Raw genomic sequence first — 20,703 nt, forward strand, 5'->3', positions numbered from 1 at the left:
CATGCAATCAGTAACTGATTCTTGGACGACCAAGGAACTCATTTAAAGTGATTTCTTTTAGCCTCAATGGCAATCTTTTTGAGTGCAAGACATTGAAAGATATTGAAAAGTTTTATATCAAGCTTTATATCCTCTGGAAGAAAGGGTGTAAATATCACCTTGTTGGTTACTTCCCCCCAGCTCCCTTAAGGTACTAAGATTCCGTAGTGTAGTGGTTATCACGTGTGCCTAACACGCACAAGGTCCCCGGTTCGAGCCCGGGCGGAATCATTTAGATGGCTTATGCAATTGCTGCTACAAAAAGACAATCATTTTGGAATTTTTTGGCGACGTTTTGAAATGAAAAAGGAAAAGATTCAACAACGTGATACCAGTTTATTTTTGGAGGTTGACAAAGTAGTAAGTAATAATTTTGATAAATATATAGACACAGGTTCGAGACGGGGTCGGGAATACAAAATTAAAAATTTACCATCTGACCATTTTGAGTTATTTTGGCGCTATTGTAAAGTAAAGCGTCTCGGTTGAAGATGTAAGTTGTAAATAAAGTGGGTATGGAATGTGTCAGGTGTGTTAAAAGGCGAGCGAAGCGAGCCGGAATTTTTTGAGGTTTTCTTTATGATTTGAAAGTGGTGTCTTTAGGGTTTCGATAGGCCAGGGGTGCCGAAACAAGTTGCAATAAAAGCGGCAACCGACGATTGTGGACAGAGTGCTTGACACTACTCAGATGCGGCTAGACTTTTATTTTCTACAATGATTGGCCTTACGTTTTGACTTTTTAGTGTAGGGTAATTCGTTATATGGGATGTAGGAGCGCGATACTATCCGTACTTTGGTGGCTACTACTCTAGTTCAAGATGTCAGGTTCTACCGAGATTTGAACTCGGATCGCTGGATTCAAAGTCCAGAGTGCTAACCATTACACCATAGAACCAATGTGGGGGAGCGACGAAGATGGGATTCGAACCCACGCGGGCAGAGCCCAATGGATTAGCAGTCCATCGCCTTAACCACTCGGCCACCTCGTCGCCGTATAAGGAGGATCGCTTGGATGAGAAAATTCCATACCAGCAGAAAAGATGCACAGAAACTTTACACTGGAGGCTTTATCATAATCAAAGTGGAAAGTTTTTACTACCGGGAAGTTCTTTCGAATGCTTAAAAAACAATTTGGTGGATACATCTTAAAAAGAAGGCTCTTCACATGCAATCAGTAACTGATTCTTGGACGACCAAGGAACTCATTAAAGTGATTTCTTTTAGCCTCAATGGCAATCTTTTTGAGTGCAAGACATTGAAAGATATTGAAAAGTTTTATATCAAGCTTTATATCCTCTGGAAGAAAGGGTGTAAATATCACCTTGTTGGTTACTTCCCCCCAGCTCCCTTAAGGTACTAAGATTCCGTAGTGTAGTGGTTATCACGTGTGCCTAACACGCACAAGGTCCCCGGTTCGAGCCCGGCGGAATCATTTAGATGGCTTATGCAATTGCTGCTACAAAAAGACAATCGTCTTGGAATCTTTTCGCGACGTTTTGAAATGAAAAAGGAAAAGATTCAACAACGTGATACCAGTTTATTTTTGGAGGTTGACAAAGTAGTAAGTAATAATTTTGATAAATATATAGACACAGGTTCGAGACGGGGTCGGGAATACAAAATTAAAATTTACCATCTGACCATTTTGAGTTATTTTGGCGCCATTGTAAAGTAAAGCGTCTCGGTTGAAGATGTAAGTTGTAAATAAAGTGGGTATGGAATGTGTCAGGTGTGTTAAAAGGCGAGCGAAGCGAGCCGGAATTTTTTGAGGTTTTCTTTATGATTTGAAATTGGTGTCTTTAGGGTTTCGATAGGCCAGGGATGCCGAAACAAGTTGCAATAAAAGCGGCAACCGACGATTGTGGACAGAGTGCTTGACACTATTCAGATGCGGCTAGACTTTTATTTTCTACAATGATTGGCCTTACATTTGACTTTTTAGTGTAGGGTAATTCGTTATATGGGATGTAGGATCCGTACTTTGGTGGCTACTACTCTAGTTCAAGACGTCAGGTTCTACCGAGATTTGAACTCGGATCGCTGGATTCAAAGTCCAGAGTGCTAACCATTACACCATAGAACCAATGTGGGGGAGCGACGAAGATGGGATTCGAACCCACGCGGGCAGAGCCCAATGGATTAGCAGTCCATCGCCTTAACCACTCGGCCACCTCGTCGCCGTATAAGGAGGATCGCTTGGATGAGAAAGTTCCATACCAGCAGAAAAGATGCACAGAAACTTTACACTGGAGGCTTTATCATAATCAAAGTGGAAAGTTTTTACTACCGGGAGTTCTTTCGAATGCTTAAAAAACAATTTGGTGGATACATCTTAAAAAGAAGGCTCTTCACATGCAATCAGTAACTGATTCTTGGACGACCAAGGAACTCATTAAAGTGATTTCTTTTAGCCTCAATGGCAATCTTTTTGAGTGCAAGACATTGAAAGATATTGAAAAGTTTATATCAAGCTTTATATCCTCTGGAAGAAAGGGTGTAAATATCACCTTGTTGGTTACTTCCCCCAGCTCCCTTAAGGTACTAAGATTCCGTAGTGTAGTGGTTATCACGTGTGCCTAACACGCACAAGGTCCCCGGTTCGAGCCCGGGCGGAATCATTTAGATGGCTTATGCAATTGCTGCTACAAAAAGACAATCGTCTTGGAATCTTTTCGCGACGTTTTGAAATGAAAAAGGAAAAGATTCAACAACGTGATACCAGTTTATTTTTGGAGGTTGACAAAGTAGTAAGTAATAATTTTGATAAATATATAGACACAGGTTCGAGACGGGGTCGGGAATACAAAATTAAAAATTTACCATCTGACCATTTTGAGTTATTTTGGCGCCATTGTAAAGTAAAGCGTCTCGGTTGAAGATGTAAGTTGTAAATAAAGTGGGTATGGAATGTGTCAGGTGTGTTAAAAGGCGAGCGAAGCGAGCCGGAATTTTTTGAGGTTTTCTTTATGATTTGAAATTGGTGTCTTTAGGGTTTCGATAGGCCAGGGATGCCGAAACAAGTTGCAATAAAAGCGGCAACCGACGATTGTGGACAGAGTGCTTGACACTATTCAGATGCGGCTAGACTTTTATTTTCTACAATGATTGGCCTTACATTTTGACTTTTTAGTGTAGGGTAATTCGTTATATGGGATGTAGGATCCGTACTTTGGTGGCTACTACTCTAGTTCAAGACGTCAGGTTCTACCGAGATTTGAACTCGGATCGCTGGATTCAAAGTCCAGAGTGCTAACCATTACACCATAGAACCAATGTGGGGGAGCGACGAAGATGGGATTCGAACCCACGCGGGCAGAGCCCAATGGATTAGCAGTCCATCGCCTTAACCACTCGGCCACCTCGTCGCCGTATAAGGAGGATCGCTTGGATGAGAAAGTTCCATACCAGCAGAAAAGATGCACAGAAACTTTACACTGGAGGCTTTATCATAATCAAAGTGGAAAGTTTTTACTACCGGGAAGTTCTTTCGAATGCTTAAAAAACAATTTGGTGGATACATCTTAAAAAGAAGGCTCTTCACATGCAATCAGTAACTGATTCTTGGACGACCAAGGAACTCATTAAAGTGATTTCTTTTAGCCTCAATGGCAATCTTTTTGAGTGCAAGACATTGAAAGATATTGAAAAGTTTTATATCAAGCTTTATATCCTCTGGAAGAAAGGGTGTAAATATCACCTTGTTGGTTACTTCCCACCAGCTCCCTTAAGGTACTAAGATTCCGTAGTGTAGTGGTTATCACGTGTGCCTAACACGCACAAGGTCCCCGGTTCGAGCCCGGGCGGAATCATTTAGATGGCTTATGCAATTGCTGCTACAAAAAGACAATCGTCTTGGAATCTTTTCGCGACGTTTTGAAATGAAAAAGGAAAAGATTCAACAACGTGATACCAGTTTATTTTTGGAGGTTGACAAAGTAGTAAGTAATAATTTTGATAAATATATAGACACAGGTTCGAGACGGGGTCGGGAATACAAAATTAAAAATTTACCATCTGACCATTTTGAGTTATTTTGGCGCCATTGTAAAGTAAAGCGTCTCGGTTGAAGATGTAAGTTGTAAATAAAGTGGGTATGGAATGTGTCAGGTGTGTTAAAAGGCGAGCGAAGCGAGCCGGAATTTTTTGAGGTTTTCTTTATGATTTGAAATTGGTGTCTTTAGGGTTTCGATAGGCCAGGGATGCCGAAACAAGTTGCAATAAAAGCGGCAACCGACGATTGTGGACAGAGTGCTTGACACTATTCAGATGCGGCTAGACTTTTATTTTCTACAATGATTGGCCTTACATTTTGACTTTTTAGTGTAGGGTAATTCGTTATATGGGATGTAGGATCCGTACTTTGGTGGCTACTACTCTAGTTCAAGACGTCAGGTTCTACCGAGATTTGAACTCGGATCGCTGGATTCAAAGTCCAGAGTGCTAACCATTACACCATAGAACCAATGTGGGGGAGCGACGAAGATGGGATTCGAACCCACGCGGGCAGAGCCCAATGGATTAGCAGTCCATCGCCTTAACCACTCGGCCACCTCGTCGCCGTATAAGGAGGATCGCTTGGATGAGAAAGTTCCATACCAGCAGAAAAGATGCACAGAAACTTTACACTGGAGGCTTTATCATAATCAAAGTGGAAAGTTTTTACTACCGGGAAGTTCTTTCGAATGCTTAAAAAACAATTTGGTGGATACATCTTAAAAAGAAGGCTCTTCACATGCAATCAGTAACTGATTCTTGGACGACCAAGGAACTCATTAAAGTGATTTCTTTTAGCCTCAATGGCAATCTTTTTGAGTGCAAGACATTGAAAGATATTGAAAAGTTTTATATCAAGCTTATATCCTCTGGAAGAAAGGGTGTAAATATCACCTTGTTGGTTACTTCCCCCCAGCTCCCTTAAGGTACTAAGATTCCGTAGTGTAGTGGTTATCACGTGTGCCTAACACGCACAAGGTCCCCGGTTCGAGCCCGGGCGGAATCATTTAGATGGCTTATGCAATTGCTGCTACAAAAAGAATCGTCTTGGAATCTTTTCGCGACGTTTTGAAATGAAAAGGAAAAGATTCAACAACGTGATACCAGTTTATTTTTGGAGGTTGACAAAGTAGTAAGTAATAATTTTGATAAATATATAGACACAGGTTCGAGACGGGGTCGGGAATACAAAATTAAAAATTTACCATCTGACCATTTTGAGTTATTTTGGCGCCATTGTAAAGTAAAGCGTCTCGGTTGAAGATGTAAGTTGTAAATAAAGTGGGTATGGAATGTGTCAGGTGTGTTAAAAGGCGAGCGAAGCGAGCCGGAATTTTTTGAGGTTTTCTTTATGATTTGAAATTGGTGTCTTTAGGGTTTCGATAGGCCAGGGATGCCGAAACAAGTTGCAATAAAAGCGGCAACCGACGATTGTGGACAGAGTGCTTGACACTATTCAGATGCGGCTAGACTTTTATTTTCTACAATGATTGGCCTTACATTTTGACTTTTTAGTGTAGGGTAATTCGTTATATGGGATGTAGGATCCGTACTTTGGTGGCTACTACTCTAGTTCAAGACGTCAGGTTCTACCGAGATTTGAACTCGGATCGCTGGATTCAAAGTCCAGAGTGCTAACCATTACACCATAGAACCAATGTGGGGGAGCGACGAAGATGGGATTCGAACCCACGCGGGCAGAGCCCAATGGATTAGCAGTCCATCGCCTTAACCACTCGGCCACCTCGTCGCCGTATAAGGAGGATCGCTTGGATGAGAAAGTTCCATACCAGCAGAAAAGATGCACAGAAACTTTACACTGGAGGCTTTATCATAATCAAAGTGGAAAGTTTTTACTACCGGGAAGTTCTTTCGAATGCTTAAAAAACAATTTGGTGGATACATCTTAAAAAGAAGGCTCTTCACATGCAATCAGTAACTGATTCTTGGACGACCAAGGAACTCATTAAAGTGATTTCTTTTAGCCTCAATGGCAATCTTTTTGAGTGCAAGACATTGAAAGATATTGAAAAGTTTTATATCAAGCTTTATATCCTCTGGAAGAAAGGGTGTAAATATCACCTTGTTGGTTACTTCCCCCCAGCTCCCTTAAGGTACTAAGATTCCGTAGTGTAGTGGTTATCACGTGTGCCTAACACGCACAAGGTCCCCGGTTCGAGCCCGGGCGGAATCATTTAGATGGCTTATGCAATTGCTGCTACAAAAAGACAATCGTCTGAGTTTCGATGTGGCGACGTTTTGAAATGAAAAAGGAAAAGATTCAACAACGTGATACCAGTTTATTTTTGGAGGTTGACAAAGTAGTAAGTAATAATTTTGATAAATATATAGACACAGGTTCGAGACGGGGTCGGGAATACAAAATTAAAAATTTACCATCTGACCATTTTGAGTTATTTTGGCGCCATTGTAAAGTAAAGCGTCTCGGTTGAAGATGTAAGTTGTAAATAAAGTGGGTATGGAATGTGTCAGGTGTGTTAAAAGGCGAGCGAAGCGAGCCGGAATTTTTTGAGGTTTTCTTTATGATTTGAAATTGGTGTCTTTAGGGTTTCGATAGGCCAGGGATGCCGAAACAAGTTGCAATAAAAGCGGCAACCGACGATTGTGGACAGAGTGCTTGACACTATTCAGATGCGGCTAGACTTTTATTTTCTACAATGATTGGCCTTACATTTTGACTTTTTAGTGTAGGGTAATTCGTTATATGGGATGTAGGATCCGTACTTTGGTGGCTACTACTCTAGTTCAAGACGTCAGGTTCTACCGAGATTTGAACTCGGATCGCTGGATTCAAAGTCCAGAGTGCTAACCATTACACCATAGAACCAATGTGGGGGAGCGACGAAGATGGGATTCGAACCCACGCGGGCAGAGCCCAATGGATTAGCAGTCCATCGCCTTAACCACTCGGCCACCTCGTCGCCGTATAAGGAGGATCGCTTGGATGAGAAAGTTCCATACCAGCAGAAAAGATGCACAGAAACTTTACACTGGAGGCTTTATCATAATCAAAGTGGAAAGTTTTTACTACCGGGAAGTTCTTTCGAATGCTTAAAAAACAATTTGGTGGATACATCTTAAAAAGAAGGCTCTTCACATGCAATCAGTAACTGATTCTTGGACGACCAAGGAACTCATTAAGTGATTTCTTTTAGCCTCAATGGCAATCTTTTTGAGTGCAAGACATTGAAAGATATTGAAAAGTTTTATATCAAGCTTTATATCCTCTGGAAGAAAGGGTGTAAATATCACCTTGTTGGTTACTTCCCCCAGCTCCCTTAAGGTACTAAGATTCCGTAGTGTAGTGGTTATCACGTGTGCCTAACACGCACAAGGTCCCCGGTTCGAGCCCGGGCGGAATCATTTAGATGGCTTATGCAATTGCTGCTACAAAAAGACAATCGTCTTGGAATCTTTTCGCGACGTTTTGAAATGAAAAAGGAAAAGATTCAACAACGTGATACCAGTTTATTTTTGGAGGTTGACAAAGTAGTAAGTAATAATTTTGATAAATATATAGACACAGGTTCGAGACGGGGTCGGGAATACAAAATTAAAAATTTACCATCTGACCATTTTGAGTTATTTTGGCGCCATTGTAAAGTAAAGCGTCTCGGTTGAAGATGTAAGTTGTAATAAAGTGGGTATGGAATGTGTCAGGTGTGTTAAAAGGCGAGCGAAGCGAGCCGGAATTTTTTGAGGTTTTCTTTATGATTTGAAATTGGTGTCTTTAGGGTTTCGATAGGCCAGGGATGCCGAAACAAGTTGCAATAAAAGCGGCAACCGACGATTGTGGACAGAGTGCTTGACACTATTCAGATGCGGCTAGACTTTTATTTTCTACAATGATTGGCCTTACATTTTGACTTTTTAGTGTAGGGTAATTCGTTATATGGGATGTAGGATCCGTACTTTGGTGGCTACTACTCTAGTTCAAGACGTCAGGTTCTACCGAGATTTGAACTCGGATCGCTGGATTCAAAGTCCAGAGTGCTAACCATTACACCATAGAACCAATGTGGGGGAGCGACGAAGATGGGATTCGAACCCACGCGGGCAGAGCCCAATGGATTAGCAGTCCATCGCCTTAACCACTCGGCCACCTCGTCGCCGTATAAGGAGGATCGCTTGGATGAGAAAGTTCCATACCAGCAGAAAAGATGCACAGAAACTTTACACTGGAGGCTTTATCATAATCAAAGTGGAAAGTTTTTACTACCGGGAAGTTCTTTCGAATGCTTAAAAAACAATTTGGTGGATACATCTTAAAAAGAAGGCTCTTCACATGCAATCAGTAACTGATTCTTGGACGACCAAGGAACTCATTAAAGTGATTTCTTTTAGCCTCAATGGCAATCTTTTTGAGTGCAAGACATTGAAAGATATTGAAAAGTTTTATATCAAGCTTTATATCCTCTGGAAGAAAGGGTGTAAATATCACCTTGTTGGTTACTTCCCCCCAGCTCCCTTAAGGTACTAAGATTCCGTAGTGTAGTGGTTATCACGTGTGCCTAACACGCACAAGGTCCCCGGTTCGAGCCCGGGCGGAATCATTTAGATGGCTTATGCAATTGCTGCTACAAAAAGACAATCGTCTTGGAATCTTTTCGCGACGTTTTGAAATGAAAAAGGAAAAGATTCAACAACGTGATACCAGTTTATTTTTGGAGGTTGACAAAGTAGTAAGTAATAATTTTGATAAATATATAGACACAGGTTCGAGACGGGGTCGGGAATACAAAATTAAAAATTTACCATCTGACCATTTTGAGTTATTTTGGCGCCATTGTAATGTTCCGTAAGACGCACAAGCTATTTTTATGTCGCTACATTAATTATCTTCATTGGTGCATCATGAGTAGATAGTAGAAGACAACAAGCGTAGACGACAAGCGTCTATATACGCTTCCTTATATTTACCTGCTAACTATTTTCTTGTGGTTAAGATTTCATTCACCCGAAAATTGAACATTGTTCCGTTATGCTTTTTAAAGTAGTTCTCAGCTATTTTCTCTTCTCAAATCTCAAACAATAATAGACACATAAGGCATAGTTTATTGGATAGATCTTGCAGTGAACACGCCTTTAGTATCGAAATACATATATGTTACATTATAAAAATAAAATTGGTTACAGTAAGTATCACAGTGGTCATTTGTGTAAATTTTGACATCACACTAGCTAATAATACTTTTTTAGAATGCATGGTTATTGTTAATATCCTCTAAAGTAATATACTTGTATTGTTGAAATAGTTTTACATGTTCGAATTCATCAAATGAAAATATGTGTATAATTACGTAGAACTTGAGAATAATTAAATTACACTGTGACGAATCATGTAGTGTAAAACCCCCAGTGGCTGTTTATTTTGGAGGAAACATTATCTCTGACCAAGGCATCCGTCACGCCGACCTTCGGAGGTTAAAGGTCCTCCCATTTTATAATGTGAAAGATAACGTAAAAAATTCAAATCATTTTATAGTTTGGTTTCTGGTATAAAGTTCTTTCATCGTTTCAAATGTTCACGTTAGAGTGTCGAATTTTTGTAATGTAACGTATTTTGCAACTGTGTAATTCGAATGTATGTCTCAATGATAGTTGTGTCCCGTTATCGCTCCAGTAGAACACCTTGATCGTTGGTTCATGGTTGCCCAGCATTGATAAGCGGGTTTTCCAGGGGGTTTTCCAGGTTCGGGAGCGTGTAAGAAAAAGAAATAGCATTAATGTTGTAACAGTAAACTTAAATGTGAAACTTAACTTAGTTCATTCAAGGCGTATGCAAGATCGATAATTGACAAACTGACAAGCAGCTTCTTTAAAGCATATTGTGCATGCGCAGTTTGTTCCAATCTGCGCAAGATGGTAGATTTTCGTACGAAAAACGCGGAGAAGCTCCATTTCCACCTTTCTTCGATCGTCGGAAATCACACAGACTTAGGAAAGATCAACTTAAAGTTTAGTTGTTCATTTATTAAATTTAACTTAATATTCCAACTGAGCGTTTCCGAAATTCTTTTTATCCTTACTGCATATCACAGTGGAAATATTCTGGCTGGTTCGTATAAGAGATATGTTTCCAGTATCTACCTTCAAGAAAGCAATCTTCAAGTTTCTAAGACCCAAAATTTCTCCTGTTTTTGGAGCTCATGACAAACAGGGTGGGGTCCTTCTCAATCTACTTAGAGTAGAAGTTCCATCGAAAACTCTCAACACCTTCTTTTGCATTGCTCTATTTACTCTCAGGCAAGACAACCCAACCTCTTCAACCTTTTGATGTACGGTGATCCAGCATTACATTTTAACATAAATAACTCAATAATTAATCTTGTCATTGAATTTATTCTTGACTCTGAAAGGTTTAGTGGTGCCTTATTTTAGTTTGATTATCTCCTTAAATAGCTCTAATAAATGTTTTCCCTTTTAGAGATGGCTTTTTCTTCAAGTTTTATTTTTAATTTATAGCTTAGTACCCCTGGCGATATCACTTAGTGCCTTGCGGGGGGAGGAGCTATCTATTTTTCTGTGTTAGTTTTGTAAGTAGTATATGTTCGTAAGTGTATATATAATGTAGTTTCTCAAATTATATAGAAAAAAAAGTATTAAACGCGGTAAAAAACACGAAATTGAGATTTCCCAAAATCACCATGGGTCAAATCTCTTTTAACAGTTTTGTTACTGATAATAAGGTTTTATTAGGTGTTACAAATCACAAAACTAGCCGTATCATATAAGTGCTCCTTCCGTTCCGAAGTTACAAGGAATACAGAGGTTTGAGAAATTGGTCAACACCACCCGCGATAACCTCAGGGGTAACTGTACAAGAAAGTCACGCGAGTGGACGGAAACTTAATAGAAAGGTCCTGGTAGGGGCAGCAAGGTGTCAAGCTGTCAATTCAAGAGCAACTGCTGGCAGATTTTTTTGAAATATCTGTTCTTTTTTCCAGGAGTGTAAATTTTATGGATAAATCTAGGAGAGACTTTCCTCAAAACACCCAGGTCGCCTTAGTGACATCTGTTCTTAAAATCCAGGATCACATTTCAAGGAAAAACACACAAAATTTTCCAAAATTTTCCAGCGGACGATCTACTCAGAAACTACCTACAGGAGCTAAATTGTGAAAAACACAACCAGATGCCAGATTTTTTTTCTCCAGGAAGCTTTTTAATTTTCGTAAAAGGTCTCATTTTCTAACTTTCTCTAAATTTTCTCTATTCTCTAAATAACTTTAGAGAATAGCTGTTATATTTTTCCAGGAGCATAATATTTCTATGGAACAGATATACATTTTTCAGGAGTCCAATTTTTTCCTAGAACAGATGATATAATCCAAAAGAGCCCAGGATACAGAACAGAGAGAATGGGACCTCAAGAACAGATATTTTATACTTCCTAGCCTGTTGCTGCTCTTGTCAATTTTCAAAGATACAACACAACCTGCAACTGCAAAACATGAACTTGGTGGAAGTTTTAAGCCACTTTTTTGCTTTAGAGTCTTTTGTGACAAATGTAATGGTTTTCGGAGATCTTTACCTCAATGTCCGTATACTTTAGAAAGGTCAGGGGTTTTCTCCACCATTGCGTACATACCCTGACGGTCCAAATATGTCCTGAGTTGATAGCTAGCGCTAACTTTCAAAACGCCATCTCTTCGTTGATCGTCTCGAATACCATTGGGTCAATATGTTGCATCGAGGCACTAAGAAAGTCGGGTTTGTTGGTATCACATGCAACTGGATGTATTTGTTTAAGGAGTTGTATAGTTTGATCATTGAATATACCTATGCTGATATTCTTGGTAAGCCCGCATCATATCTTTATCGTTGTTATCCGTATCTTTGCGACTCTTTTGCCTTTTCCTTTTGTGTTTATTTTCCGTACTATACCTCGTCCGGTCCTTCATGTCCGGTCTGAAACCGGGTTTTTGGAAATTAAAATGGCGACCATTTTACCATGCTTTTTGTGCAAATTTATAATGATATTATTTGTAAGTGATCTGAAGAGAAAAGTAGGTTTTTGTTATTAAAATGGATTGATTGCTTTACTTTTTGGAGCCATTTTGTGTTCACCAGACATTTCATTTCTCTCTTTTTATTTTTTTATTTTTAAAAGATGAAAAAAAAAATAGCTCAAAAGATTCCTTCCACGACACGTCCACCAGACGTCCACCAGATATTTTTAAGAAATAACCATTTAAAATCTCAGATTTTTGTACCTTACACATTCCTCACTTAGAAATCCAATTGTTGGATTGTTTTTCGCGCAGAAACTATAAAAAACAATAGACCTTCCCATTTGCCCATATGGCAATTAAAAATATGTTCCATTCGGGTCCTAAAACATCTTCAAATCCAGTCGGTCGGTCTGTCGGTAGTAAATTCTGTCGGATTTTTAAGATCTAGTGAATCCCGATGAATCAAGTCGGCAATCAACAGAACCAGAGACGATCTCAATCGAACGGAATCGACGATCGATCGAACCAATCGAACCAAATCGAACGCAATCGACCGATTGAAATTCGATTGTCAAATGCAATCGAATCTCAATCGAACGTCAAAATTCTGTGTAATATTCGAATTAGTTTGATTGTTGTTCGACTGGTTCGATTGTCGATTCCGCTCGATTGAGATCGTCTTGCAGCTTCCCAACATCCAAGCTCTCAAACGTCACAAGCCGAATGAAATTACTTTCGATTTCCCGTAGAAATTATGCAATGAACAATCCGGGGTTCAATGAGTCGACGATCAAACACAATCAAACATCAATCGAACACAATCGAATATCAATCGAATCTGAAAATTGGGGTAATATTCGATTGAGATTCGATTGCGTTCGACAATCGAATTTCAGTCGGTCAATTGCGTTCGATTTGGTTCGACTGGTTCGATCGTCGATTCCTACCTACCTCTTTGTACCTCTTTTTGGCTTTTGCTTGAACAGCTCGTCCGATGCTTCGACATTTCCTTGAGGCCGTTGGAGTCAGCTTGCCTAAGGTTAAAATAGTGGGCAAGCAGAGGTTTGTCCGGAACAGTTGTGAGGAAGGTGTCTAAGTGTTTTTTGAATACTTCTTTGGGGCAGTTTGTCAAATCTCTTATTGGTCTGGGAAGGGTGTTGAATAATCGAGGGCCTTCTTGGGAAAGAATTCCCCTCCAGATATTTTTGTGTTTGATATTGACAGCTTTTAGATTGCAAATTCTCCCCAATCTCTGATTTATATGGCAGGAAATGCCTCTTTTACTTTTGTCATAATCAAAATTCGGGACGTTGCCTTCAATGACGTTCTAGGTATAAATTGTTTGATACCGCTCTCTCCGTCTTTCAAGGCTATACAGTTTTAATGATTTGAGTTTTTCCCAATAATTGAAATGTCTGAGGGATGGAATTCCATGTAAAAATGATTTCTGAACTTCTTCCAGTTGCTGGACAAGACCACGCTTCCAGGGAGACCAGAGTTGAGAGCAGTAGTCCAAGTGAGGGATGGCTAGTGCTTTCCATAAAGCTAACATGGTTTCAATTTCCCTTGATTTGAATGTGCGGTATATCCATGCACTTATATTTTTCACTTTTTTGATTTGTTCATAGATATGTTTCTCATAAGTCAACTGAGTGTCTAGGGTGACTCCAAGGTCTTTAACTTCGTCTTTATTTTCGATCAACGTTGCTGTGTCAGTAAAATAGCGAGAACTTTGCTTCAGAGCGTCGTTTTTCCCGTAGGCAAGGTGCTCAAATTTAAGACCATTCAGCTGCATGTTGTTGTCTTCTGTCCACTTATAGACAGTGTCCAGATCATTTTGTAGATGATAAACATCCTCCAGTTTGGATATTTCTTTCATCAAACGAGTGTTGTCAGCAAACGATGCCAAAATAGAATGAAGGATGTTGTTATCGATATCTTGAATCATGATCAGGAACAATAGCGGTCCCAGCACAGATCCTTGCGGCACACCTGAAATAACATCTGTTTCTGAGGACAAGGTTGAGTTTACTGAAACTCTCTGTGTTCGATGAGTCAAAAAGGATCTGATCCATTCAAGGAGTTTACCGTTTATGCCATTTTTCTGAAGCTTGTGTAACAAAATGGTATGGTCTACTCTATCAAAAGCTTTACTGAAGTCTAAATAGATAACGTCAATGTTGTTTCCATTCTCTAGGTAATGGATCAGTCTTTCGCTTCGGTGTGTTGAAGCAATTGACTAAGACATGAGCGGCCTTTCCTAAAGCCATGTTGATTATTGTTATACAGATTGTTTTCTTCTAGATATTCTGTATCTTGGCTCGTACAATCTTTTCAAAGACCTTTGAAACGTGGGATGTGAGGACAACGGGTCTATAGTTTTCAGCAAGTCCCTGATTCCCTTTCTTGTAAACTGGAGATATTATGTCCAGTTTTTAAAAGTTTTGGAGTGATTCCTTTGTTAAGTATGTTTCTCCAGATGATTGAAAGTGGTAGAGCAATGGTATCTTTATAGTTTTTAGCAGAAGAATAGCTGGAAAACCATCAGGTCCAGGTGCTGAAGTTGGTGACAGTGTACCGATTTCTTTGACCAATTCCTCGATAGTCGTCAGATTCTGTTCGATTGAGATCGTCTGGACAGAATCTTAGGCGACAATCAAAAATTATGTTACGACTCTAAAGCTACACCAAGAGGTTAATCAGCACGACACTGTCAGTCTATCAGAATGTTAATCCTTCTTTCAGAAAAAAAACCATAATTTGCTTACCTTTATTCTTGCAGCTTCCTAGCCTGGATTTATATCCAGACCGTATTTCACTGTCTAGTTTTTATAATCTTGTCTCTGGTTTACGGTCTGGTCCAACTAACTCCTCTGCAGGGATATCTGTCCCTGCATATGCAAGTGTCTCTAATTGGTCAGTGTGCGCCCAGTCACTGAGCAGAATTTTCGCGGGGTTTTCGATATTTTTCTATGCTCGTGCATAATTTATGGCAAAAAAGCTGACATTGCAAAATAATATAAACAAATGAAAATAAAAACATAGGTTCATTTCTAAACAAAATGGCCTATGGAAAGGAGCCTTTATAAATGTGGCTGATGTTTTGATGTAGTTAAAAGTAGTTTTGAAAGTTTATTGAGTTTGTAAAAGAGGTTTTATGGTAAGTTAATTATGTGTGTCTGCCTGGGTTTCCAAAGTTTTGAGATTTCTGTCAATAAGGGTTCACTCCCAGACTGTGCCATTCAAACTGGACCTTACTGTTTTAGTTGCACCAGACTCTAAAACTTTAGAAACTTTGTATATATGATGAGGTAAGAGTTTTTTTTCTAAAATTTTGAGTCTAGATACCCAGGCTAGCAGCTTCCCAACATCCAAGCTCTCTCAACTCAAACATCACATTTGTTTCACAATTTTGGTAGGGGCTAAATCTCAGGGGGGCTGAACCTTCAGGGGGGGGCTTCAACCCCTCTGCACTCTATGAATTACTTTCGATTTCCCGTAGAAATCATGCGATGAAGCAGGATGAAGAATCCGGGGGTCAGAGAATGAAGACTTTCTTTTCCGTACAAGTCATCTTTTCTTATACCGAATTATTACTTTTCAATATATTTGTTTTAATATAATTTTTGATTACAAAAATATTTTACATTGTATATTAAGTTTGAAAAAGTCAATTCTATTTAGTTCTTTGTTTTCATGTCTAACCCGCGTCTTAAAAGAAGTCCCAGAATCCCGGTATTTTGGCGGTCGGGCGTTCAAAACAAAGGCGTCTTATTCTTTCCGCCCAATTACGAATTTTTCTTTAAAATAGACATTTAAAATATCAAATTTAAAAATAATAGTAAGTTCCGTAGTTATGAGGTTATCGAGACAAAATGTGACGAATTTGCGCGGAAACGAAATTTAACATTATTCTAGGCTGTATCTTGAAGTGAAAGTGGTTGAACAAAATGTTTTTGACATATTGATGGAACTGATAAAGCTATAATAGGTTCATTACTTGTGGATTTTAAAACCTACATAAGCAAAAACGAAAGTTGTTGGGAAGGAAAGAGTAAATGCAAGACAGAAGGTTTGGTTGTGTTGATCAGGTATGTTTTTATTCTAACGTAACTAATGTTATAAAAGACCAAGGAGACCCTGACTGTCAACAGAATCTTATGCCGCCATCTTTAATTTGCCAAACTAAATGTGCGCGCTCATGTGTTAACCTTAAAGCGGCCCTTATTTTTGGCCCCCAGGGTATTGGCCCTACCGCATTGCTGACTTTTGACATGAAAATTTCAATAAGGGTACATGAAAAAACTTGAACAGGACTCAATGTGGGTTAAGTAAACAAAAAATAATGATTAAAAGACATGCTTCGTTCGCCCGTGCCTGCCATTATGGGAAAGATCCGAACGTGCAAACAGCGCCTAAAACCCGACGAATCAGGTTTTCTTTTAAATAAACAGTCGGTCGGACGACCCGAACGCAACATATTTTTGGTTGCCGTCTATTGAATTTAGCCTGGGAATCCAAGCTCATTTTCTTAGAATAAAGAAATACCTCATCTCACAAAGTTCTAAGATATTTATTATAGAGCTTGGTGCAGGTAGATTAATCTGACACAATGTTATAAACAGTCTGTGTGTGAACCCTTGTTGACAGACTTTATGAACTTTGGAAACCCTCAGGGGGCAGTATATCAGACGGTACTAATCAAACGTTCGATTGTGATCAAAGTAATTAATAATGGTCAATAATAATCGAAGGTGATCAGTGACCACTTACCGTGAAATTGGGTAACTTGCATCAGTGGAGGCTTACATGCATAGCCCTCAAATGAAAGACCTGACTTGTCATTAAAATACAACTACGCAGCTCTGCTTGCAGCTCTACTCTACCATTTTTGTTTTGATTTAATTTTGTAGTTTGTGCAAGTTACCCAATCTCACGATATCGATTCTATCAGTGATTGAATACTTACTCAACTCAAAATCATGGCATTTGTATCGACCTTTTCGATTCGTTCGATTGTTTTGATTACTGTTCGATTACTTTCAATCACTTTCGATCATATTAAATACCTTCGATCATATTAAATACCTTCGATTGTGTCGGATATGTTTCCTGTAGCAAAGCAACGGAATCTGTAACTGAGTTTATCTCGTCCAATAAAATATGAGACTGAGTTTATTTTGTCCAATAAAAACACGTGATTTAGGTGGCAATCACAAATATCTTCATTTCGCGTCCTTGTTGGGTCTAAAAAGTGAGTGATTTTTTGGGGGTCGGTTGGGCGACGCGAAACGAAGATATTTTTGATTGACGCCTAATAGGCGCAAAAACCACGTTCACTTTCTCTCCGACCAATCACAATGCGTGATTATTTGAGGAAACCCAGGGCGAGCACACTCAAAATGACGGGAAAGTACTGAAGGTGATTCTAATATGGCTTCTTTTTGTGGTCTGGTTTTAGGTCAATGTTTTTATGGTTTTTCCAAGGTATCTATGTAATCTACTGGTTAGTAGAATAAATCAATGGTTATCAAAGTTATCGAAAGTAATCAATAACAATCAAAGTACTCGAACGATTATCGAGTCTTCGAAGGTTATTAAAAAAGTGATTGAAGACTCACAATTTTTTTGAAATTTTGGTCCTTAAAATTCAATTGTTAATCGATAAATGGTTGTTCGATTACTTTGATCATTATCGATTACTGTACTTTGATAATTGAATTTATCGATAAGTACCGTCTGGAGTATAGACCTAAATCTTCATACAAAAATTACGAGAAACGCATATTTGGACTTTGTACCCTATGCTGCACGCAAGCACTTAAGCTAAAGTCCTGCCAAAGCGGGACAAAAATCAGTTTTTTGAAGTTTGCGAAAAAAGCGCCGCATAGAAGATCTTTAGGGCTACTTAGACTACACAATATATTGACGAACAATATTCGACAATATGGTTTGCGGACCGTAATGTACGAAGTAAACAACTGGTACTCTATTATAAAAAGGAATTTTTTTTCAGTAAACAATCCCCCTATATTGTTAGAATATTGCAAATCAAGCTGACAATATATTGCGGACACCTTTTCAATATATTGCCGGCACTCAGCAATATATCGACAATATATTGTCCGACAATATATTGTGTAGTGTATGTAGCCCTTTTCAAATTCTGTATGTGAATAGAGCAGTAAAAAATACAGCTTTTCTATTTCAACTTTTTTTTTGCAAAAGTTCTAGGAATGAAAATCAAGGGATATAATGATAATAGAATACTATCCACTGATGATCTGCAGCACTATCGTAAAGCTAGAATCGCTTCGTGTATATCTTCGCTTAAGAAAATGATTGACAGATTGAAGTTTTTCACCCACTTGGGACTAGCAAGCGTTCTGCAAGTGTTCTTTGTTCAACCCTCGGACAGCGCACAAAATGGTAGACCTAGCTGTGACAGATCATTTTGATGGAAGTTGTTGGAATGTTTACAAGGCTCTTGACAGAAAATTCTTTGTTTTATTGTCAATGATGACAGTGTCGTTATTAATTTTGTTAGATCTGACAAATTGACGTTTGTAAGTGCACTTTATAGTTTTGATTCCCATTGAAGAATCATATTCTGGTTTTCATGTTATTAGATGCTGTTTTAAAGCTGTAGAGCTAGCCTGTCAGGCAAACACACATGGACACTGTCAACAAGAAGGTACAAATCATGCACCATGCTAAAACAGGCTAAAAATGGCTTAAAATAAGGTTTTTGTAATAACTTGTCCAAATTACATCAAAAATTAGGGAAAATCTCAGAAAACCTCTATATTAACATTAGAAAGGGTAAAATATGGTTAAAATCACTCCAGGGGGTTAAATGGCCCAAGTATGGCTAATTTGTTGTCCAGACAAAAAGGTTGTTTAAAAAGGGCCATTTAAGCTTAGTCTATACCAAACCTAGTTTAACCCTTTCCGGACGCACGGGCCACTGGGTGGCCCATGAATCGTGTTCCTATATGACGCACGGGCCACCGGGTGGCCCATACCTTTGTAAAAGATTTTAACAGTTTTCGCGCCAAAATACAATAACATGGTTTTGAATAATGATTTTGAGATAAATTTCCCATAACCTGCAAAAAACCGCTTTTTGATATCTTGTTTACAACTAGAATTATAAATTTTCAATGATTGTTGTAAATTTACTCAGGCTAAATCTGTAAGGGAAAAATTGCTCAGAAATTTGGACAAAAAATCACTTTACTCAGATTCTTGGAAAGCTTTTGACATGAAATTTTTTTACCCGGCCAGTAATTCAATTCTCTAAATCATATTCAAAGTTCAAGGCGTAAAGCAAAGGCCTTTTACTCTATTTCTTTATTCAAAGTCAAAAATTTTGCCTTTCCGAAAAAAAATCTGCTGATTTTTCGGTCACGTGACAATGACAAGGTGTTAGCCATATTTAAAAATTTTTTTTTGGTATTTCAAAACCCCTATTACATGTGAAAAAAACGAGGTATTACTTATTGTGATATCTTTTATCAATCACTTTTTATTGCAATTTTAGTGAAGCCAGTCAAAAATCAAATTTTTGTTTGCGTCGTCTGTAAAATCATGCGTCCGGAAAGGGTTAAACTAAATCTGAATGGTTGTTTATATCCCAATAGTAAAATGGCCTACTTTTTACGTTATTGGGTCCCAAAATAGGATAATAAAGTTTTCCTTGATTTTAACCATGATATTTTACAAACAGGACAATTTATTGTTTACTTTGGATATCTTCGATAACCAATTGATTACTTGGATAACCAATTACTATCATATATATTTAAGAAAAACCAAAAACATTGACCTAAAACCAAAGTACAAAAAGAAGCGCCAGCCATAAGATTGACCCCCTTATTTCCAACATTTTGTGTGCCATCACCCTGGTTTTCCTCAAGTAACTCATATTGCGCATTCTGATTGGTTAGGTTGGAGAAAACAAAAGTTGTTTTCGCAAGTGAATTGCGTGTTTTAATTGGGCGAGATAAATTTGATTTAAGATTATTTTGACGCGTTGCTACAGGGGACATATTTGATCAAATAGAAGGTAGAAGGTATTTGATACAATCGAAGGTATTCAATATAATCGAAAGTAATCGAAAAATAATTGAAGTGATTGAACAAATTGTTATTAATGGTCAAAGAAAATGCCATAATCTGGAGTCGAGTGAGTATTCTATCACCAATAAAATTGATAGGTGGTCACTGACCACCTTCGATTATTATCGATCATTTATTGATTACTTCAATCTTTTATTATACAGGGTTGATTAGTTGAATAAATAATTTTAGGTCCAATCTTGTTAGATCAGGATAGATCACAAAATTCAGTAGCTCTTGCATGAAAAAAGTCCTTTGTTAAAAATCTTTGTTCTGTAACTACGAAAGAGGCTGCAATAAATAACCTGTCATACTAAAAGAAAAGCTTCTGTCAGTGTAAAACTTATAGATCCTGGTATGCTTATGTCAAGTAAAATGACCCATTGATCAATGAAAGATGGTCTTGACTTGGTCTCTTTAGAGAAGTGCTTAATTTTAAGTATCAGTTGTGACTGGTTGTGAGGACTTCATTCAGTTTGTTTGCAAATTTCACATAAATATTCTCAACTTCAGTTGAGCTAGAATGGGCTCTTCCAGAAAAAATCCGTTCAAGGGGGGTGGAGGATGATTTGTC

The 20,703-nt window shown here is 38.5% G+C and overlaps 22 non-coding genes across 22 annotated transcripts; 8 read left to right on the forward strand and 14 right to left on the reverse strand.

Annotated features, from left to right (window-relative positions):
• Positions 1-197: 197 nt before the first annotated feature.
• On the forward strand, positions 198-270 carry Trnav-aac (transfer RNA valine (anticodon AAC)). The gene has a single exon. It is a non-coding gene; the product is annotated as a tRNA-Val (tRNA).
• A 592-nt stretch (positions 271-862) lies between these two features.
• Trnaq-uug (transfer RNA glutamine (anticodon UUG)) lies at positions 863-934 on the reverse strand. Its single transcript has one exon. It is a non-coding gene; the product is annotated as a tRNA-Gln (tRNA).
• A 12-nt stretch (positions 935-946) lies between these two features.
• Trnas-gcu (transfer RNA serine (anticodon GCU)) lies at positions 947-1,028 on the reverse strand. The gene has a single exon. It is a non-coding gene; the product is annotated as a tRNA-Ser (tRNA).
• Positions 1,029-1,399: 371 nt separating this feature from the next.
• On the forward strand, positions 1,400-1,471 carry Trnav-aac (transfer RNA valine (anticodon AAC)). The gene has a single exon. It is a non-coding gene; the product is annotated as a tRNA-Val (tRNA).
• Positions 1,472-2,050: 579 nt separating this feature from the next.
• Positions 2,051-2,122, reverse strand: Trnaq-uug (transfer RNA glutamine (anticodon UUG)). Its single transcript has one exon. It is a non-coding gene; the product is annotated as a tRNA-Gln (tRNA).
• A 12-nt stretch (positions 2,123-2,134) lies between these two features.
• Positions 2,135-2,216, reverse strand: Trnas-gcu (transfer RNA serine (anticodon GCU)). The gene has a single exon. It is a non-coding gene; the product is annotated as a tRNA-Ser (tRNA).
• A 368-nt stretch (positions 2,217-2,584) lies between these two features.
• Trnav-aac (transfer RNA valine (anticodon AAC)) lies at positions 2,585-2,657 on the forward strand. The gene has a single exon. It is a non-coding gene; the product is annotated as a tRNA-Val (tRNA).
• Positions 2,658-3,238: 581 nt separating this feature from the next.
• On the reverse strand, positions 3,239-3,310 carry Trnaq-uug (transfer RNA glutamine (anticodon UUG)). The gene has a single exon. It is a non-coding gene; the product is annotated as a tRNA-Gln (tRNA).
• Positions 3,311-3,322: 12 nt separating this feature from the next.
• On the reverse strand, positions 3,323-3,404 carry Trnas-gcu (transfer RNA serine (anticodon GCU)). Its single transcript has one exon. It is a non-coding gene; the product is annotated as a tRNA-Ser (tRNA).
• Positions 3,405-3,775: 371 nt separating this feature from the next.
• Positions 3,776-3,848, forward strand: Trnav-aac (transfer RNA valine (anticodon AAC)). Its single transcript has one exon. It is a non-coding gene; the product is annotated as a tRNA-Val (tRNA).
• A 581-nt stretch (positions 3,849-4,429) lies between these two features.
• Positions 4,430-4,501, reverse strand: Trnaq-uug (transfer RNA glutamine (anticodon UUG)). Its single transcript has one exon. It is a non-coding gene; the product is annotated as a tRNA-Gln (tRNA).
• A 12-nt stretch (positions 4,502-4,513) lies between these two features.
• On the reverse strand, positions 4,514-4,595 carry Trnas-gcu (transfer RNA serine (anticodon GCU)). The gene has a single exon. It is a non-coding gene; the product is annotated as a tRNA-Ser (tRNA).
• Positions 4,596-4,965: 370 nt separating this feature from the next.
• Positions 4,966-5,038, forward strand: Trnav-aac (transfer RNA valine (anticodon AAC)). The gene has a single exon. It is a non-coding gene; the product is annotated as a tRNA-Val (tRNA).
• A 578-nt stretch (positions 5,039-5,616) lies between these two features.
• On the reverse strand, positions 5,617-5,688 carry Trnaq-uug (transfer RNA glutamine (anticodon UUG)). The gene has a single exon. It is a non-coding gene; the product is annotated as a tRNA-Gln (tRNA).
• A 12-nt stretch (positions 5,689-5,700) lies between these two features.
• Trnas-gcu (transfer RNA serine (anticodon GCU)) lies at positions 5,701-5,782 on the reverse strand. The gene has a single exon. It is a non-coding gene; the product is annotated as a tRNA-Ser (tRNA).
• Positions 5,783-6,153: 371 nt separating this feature from the next.
• Positions 6,154-6,226, forward strand: Trnav-aac (transfer RNA valine (anticodon AAC)). The gene has a single exon. It is a non-coding gene; the product is annotated as a tRNA-Val (tRNA).
• A 582-nt stretch (positions 6,227-6,808) lies between these two features.
• On the reverse strand, positions 6,809-6,880 carry Trnaq-uug (transfer RNA glutamine (anticodon UUG)). Its single transcript has one exon. It is a non-coding gene; the product is annotated as a tRNA-Gln (tRNA).
• A 12-nt stretch (positions 6,881-6,892) lies between these two features.
• Positions 6,893-6,974, reverse strand: Trnas-gcu (transfer RNA serine (anticodon GCU)). Its single transcript has one exon. It is a non-coding gene; the product is annotated as a tRNA-Ser (tRNA).
• A 369-nt stretch (positions 6,975-7,343) lies between these two features.
• On the forward strand, positions 7,344-7,416 carry Trnav-aac (transfer RNA valine (anticodon AAC)). Its single transcript has one exon. It is a non-coding gene; the product is annotated as a tRNA-Val (tRNA).
• A 580-nt stretch (positions 7,417-7,996) lies between these two features.
• On the reverse strand, positions 7,997-8,068 carry Trnaq-uug (transfer RNA glutamine (anticodon UUG)). The gene has a single exon. It is a non-coding gene; the product is annotated as a tRNA-Gln (tRNA).
• Positions 8,069-8,080: 12 nt separating this feature from the next.
• Positions 8,081-8,162, reverse strand: Trnas-gcu (transfer RNA serine (anticodon GCU)). The gene has a single exon. It is a non-coding gene; the product is annotated as a tRNA-Ser (tRNA).
• Positions 8,163-8,533: 371 nt separating this feature from the next.
• Positions 8,534-8,606, forward strand: Trnav-aac (transfer RNA valine (anticodon AAC)). The gene has a single exon. It is a non-coding gene; the product is annotated as a tRNA-Val (tRNA).
• The last annotated feature ends 12,097 nt before the right edge of the window (positions 8,607-20,703 follow it).

This window comes from Clytia hemisphaerica, unplaced genomic scaffold (assembly GCF_902728285.1).
Source record: "Clytia hemisphaerica strain Z4C2 unplaced genomic scaffold, Clytia hemisphaerica genome assembly, whole genome shotgun sequence".
NCBI classification, from domain to species: Eukaryota; Metazoa; Cnidaria; class Hydrozoa; order Leptothecata; family Clytiidae; genus Clytia; species Clytia hemisphaerica.